We start from the raw sequence: 5000 nt of genomic DNA on the forward strand, positions 1-5000 counted from the left end.
CCTTTACTATTATTATCATTATCATTATTACCATCATTACTATTACTATTAGTATTATTATTATTACTATTATTATTATTATTATTATTATTATTATTATTATTATTATTATTATCATTGTTGTTATTATTATTACCATCATCATTACTATTATCATTATTATCATTATTATTATTACTATTATTATCATTATCATTATTATTATCATCATTATTATAATTACTATTATCATTATTATTATCACCTTAACTATCATTATCACCTTTACTATTATTATCATTATTATTATTACCATCATTACTATTATTAGTATGAGTATTGTTGTTAGTGTTATCATTGTTATTATTATCATTATTGTTATTATTATTATTTTTATTATCCTTAAACATTATTATCATCATCATTATCATGATAATTATCATTATAACTGTCATAATCATAATTACTAAGACTACTACTACTACTGCTTGTATTTATAATAATGATAATAATAATAATAATGATAATGATAATAATAATAATAATGATAATAATAATAATAATAATAATAATAATAATAATAATATAACCATAATAATCATAATAATCCGCCGTTGCAACACAAGGGAGTCACGTGAGGTGGCGGCGGGAAGGATCATGGGGAAGTAATGGGGAATGGCGGTGCACAGGGAGGAGAAGAGGATGGGCTGTGTTTAGGAGGTTGGGAGGAAGAGGGGCAGGGGGAACTTGAGGAGGAAGATAATGGATATCGGCAAATACTTTGAATGTAGAACGAATAGGAAGAGAGGGATTGGAGGGTGGTGTGGGAACGGAGCATTCTTTTGGGTCATGTTTAGGAAGTTTTGGATGTCTTCAGGAGTTTCTGGAGGGGAGTTGGGGGGGGAGGTCTGAGAAACCATGGTTTTCTTATGAGGAGGAGAAGAGGGAATAGATGTCCGAGGAGCAGAGGAAAAGGTGGGTGTAGGAGAGGCTGTGGCAGGGAAGACGGGGTGGAACGTTTAGATTGCCTGGTGCGAGAGGTAGAGTGAGAAGGAGGAGGGGGAGGCACCGGGGACGTGGTCAAGATTGGAGCAGCTGGTCTGGATTTAGACTGAAAAGAGAATTTGGCTGGGGGAGAGAGGTAGTAGAGACATGGTGGTTTGGGGTAGACGGAAGAGATATTGGGGAGATGCTGAGACATCTTGAGAAGATGGGAGGGGAGCGGAGCGAAGTACAGTTTTCAGATAGGTAGAAAGAGAAAAACCTCGTCGGCGTGCTTTCTCTCTGGCCTCGGGTAGACTGAAGCCTCGTTTGAATCTGAGAACTGCTACCTCACATTCTGTTGTGGTCCTGTATTTCACATTTTATTAAATGTTCTTCAGTATCAAGACATATGTTTGATTATTGCATGTTTTAATGTTCTCATTATTTGATGTAACATTAAATAATTAATCAGTGATTTCAAAGTGACAATTTCAATACTGTTAATTAGTGCAATTCAAGGATTAAGTTAAATCTTCGTAAAAAAAAAAAAAAAAATATATATATATACATTTATTAACTGAAAATTATCGTTACAATACCAAAATTAACGTCAAAAAAAAAAAAATAGACAAGACATTATTTGGGTTCTTAACTCTTTTCACATAACTAGACAGATGTGACTCAATGTCATATAATTATGTCAAGAAATTTGATAAAAACGAAATCAACAACATGCAAAACTACGCCAAATCATAATGAATCAAATATCATAAAAGAAAATGGCAGTCATTATAAAAACAATTAGTCATTGAACATCTAAAAGTTATTAAATTAATTAGATATTACACAAAGGAATCATGATCAACAGAGAAGCAAATAGTTGAATTAATATATACATTCTTAGTGAATTAAATATTTTACTAAAATACTAATGATCACAATTTTTTTTTTTATATATATAACAAACACAAATTAAGCTATATTTATATATGAATACATGAATCAAACATCAAGCAAGTGAAAATAATGATCATGGCAAAAGCAAATACTTGATAAACAAAAATTCATCTTACGCTCCGTCGAAAAATAACAACTCGCTGAGTTGTCAATCTTACACTTATGAATAACCCATATTCTCATTAACTATTAATTAGGAAGATATATCTAACACAATATTGATAAATGACCTTGATGGTTAGCACATTAATTGTTATAACCCTTAACCATTAACACAATGTTACCACTACATTAGTTCAATTTGATAATCAAGTTGTTTCATTATTCGTTCATAAAAATCTTCATTTTCTTCCTAATCCTATGTCCCAGAATAGCACTCCGATGGTACTGTCTTTCATTTCTAGATCTTGTCCACTATGTTCCATCACGATTGTACACTAAATTACTTCAAACGAACTTACCAAGATAAACTTGGCTACTGGAGCCACCACAATTGGCATACGTACGTGCAGAACAATTTGGACGGCCATGAATTGGCTGAGCACATAGAGGGCAGCGGGCTGTGGAGCGACAGTGTTTGGGTGACCAAAACACCAACATTTCTGACATTGAAAGGAAAGAGGTCGATAGGGTCGGACAAGGCAGGACACTCCACCAATATAAATTTCATGGGGGAGGTCATGTCTTGGCTAATCTTGGCAACACTGGTATAGGACGCTGGCCTCTGGGACGAATAGCGTAACACTGGACTACCACTGCATCACATTGGAAGATGCGGCAGTCGTTTTCAGTCTGACTAATCCTTGTTGTAATGATTAATGGTTACAAAGCAAAATATATGTGCTAAGCATCAAAGGTTATATAGCACTATATAACCCCCAACCCCTTGCTCGTCGATGCCGTGTGTGTGTGTTTGTGTGTGTGTGTGTGTGTGTGTGTGTGTGTGTGTGTGTGTGTGTGTGTGTGTGTGTGTGTGTGTGTGTGTGTGTGTGTGTGTGTGTGTGTGTGTGTGTGTGAGGGGGGGGGGGGAGCTTGGGAGGCGGAGACTGAGGCCCAATGTAGGGATCACTTCTGCCTTGGAACTAATTTTGCATGGTCTTTCTTCTCCCTCTTTCCTTTTCCTTCTCTTCATCCACCTTTTCTGTCCATTTATCCAAATCGTTAACCCATATATACCTTTTTCACCATAAAACTTTACCATAATGCTGTGTAACCTTTGATGTTTGGTACATTTGTTTGTTTTGACCACTGACCATTCTGGAAATCCAAACACATTGCCTTACTGAACCAAAAAACTTTACCTGGGGTCTTTGCCCTCAAGCCCCGCCCTATTGCTATATTTTGTATACGCCGCGAATGACCTTAGATGTTGACGCGGCAGAAAATTTTAAATAAATAAATAAGTATAGCACTCTACAAAGGTGTAATATTGAAATGGGTAAAGAGGGTCGTTAGTTAGGATTAAAGGTTCTACATGTCAGAAGTCGTATAGCAGTTCAGGAATGTAGGGTAGGTTAAGTCGTAAACAGGGCAATCAGTCGGGGAGACGGAAACAGTTCCGGTACAAGTATTAAGGGAGGAGTGAGGTTGGGTAAAAAGAGGCTTGCCAATGTGGACAGTCAGGGTGATTGGAATTCAGATGTAACTGTGACTAGGCGTGAACGATAGGGTACTCAAAAGGTTTGCAGAGGTGGAAGCAGAAGGACGAGGGCGGGAGGAAGATGAGGCGGTATGGAATGAAGTAGTACTGTGGGGAGGAGGACAATAAAAATGAAGAGTTGTAATAAGGGGGGGGGGGGATAAACAATAAAGAAGACTGTGCAGCAGGAGATGGAGTGGAGGATGTTGGGAGAGAGGTGATCAATGAGGAGGCCATGGTGAGCCTGAAATAAGAAGAAACGGTCTACCCCCTAGGCTCACCAGAAGGGGTAAGGGCTAGGCGATTACCTAAAGGATTACAGTGCCCAAGGCTCCCGAAAGCCATTCAGTACTGACACAAAGCCAGCCTTTCACCCTTTCAGCACCTTAGGAAGTGGACAGAAGAAGGGGATGAAGAAGAGAAGAAGGAAAGGGGGAGAAGAAAAGACCATGCAAAATTAGCTTAGGCAAGGCAAGACCACAGCCTTGCCTCACTCCTGAACTAACAGGGAAGAAGCTCGATAGGCCCTCACCACACTTTACAGCACTTTCAGTACCAGTATACAGGCTTGCTATTAATCCAATAATCCTTGTTGGAATTCCTCTTAGTCTCAGGATCTCCCAGAGTGATTAGCGATGCACGATATCAAACGCTTTCTTGAGGTCAATGTTAGCTGTCTTGTCTTGGGTCTTGGACATTCACCAGTCGATTCTTGGGCTGCACAAGCGTTTCACGCTTGAAGGTGTCCCACAGAAGAACAGGGTCCATCAGGCCCTCGAGTGCTTCAGCAAACCTCCAGGCACACTCCCCCTCCCTCAATCTGTCCACATGAAACACCCTAAGGTGTTCATTGAGCGACGGGGGTTCTGAAGTGGGCCCAGATAGTAGTCACAACTAATCTATGATCAGTTTCACAGAACTCAGCACTCCAATACACCCTGCAGTTCTAGAGTATCCTCCAGCGAGTGCTAACGAGGATGTGGTCGATCTCCTTGGCCACATTACCCGCATCGCTGTACCAAATCCAACGATGCGGGTCAGAACGCTGATACTAGGAGCCAGAAATCCTCAATTTTTTTGAACCTTGGAAAAGTCCCAGAAAAGGCGGCTATTCTCACTGCCAGCATCAGCTCCCGTCCATGAGGACCAACAGACATCTCATGGCCAGCTCGGTCGCAGCCAGATACCGCATAGAAGTCACCCAGAACAATACGAATATCTCGCCGAGGACAGCTGCCTGTCACAGATACAAGTTTGGTGCAAAATATCTCTTTCGCATCAGGTTTACATCCATAAGTAGGAGCAGACACAATAAGAGACATGAAACCAAATGTAAGCTTCCGTCTCAATACCATTATACGCTCATCGACTGGAGTGACCTCTACTACCGAGGGTTGAAGTCTGCTGGAGATGGTTATGGCTACTCCCTGGAGATGATGGC

Source organism: Penaeus chinensis, chromosome 4, assembly GCF_019202785.1.
Source record: "Penaeus chinensis breed Huanghai No. 1 chromosome 4, ASM1920278v2, whole genome shotgun sequence".
In the NCBI taxonomy this organism is placed as follows: Eukaryota; Metazoa; Arthropoda; class Malacostraca; order Decapoda; family Penaeidae; genus Penaeus; species Penaeus chinensis.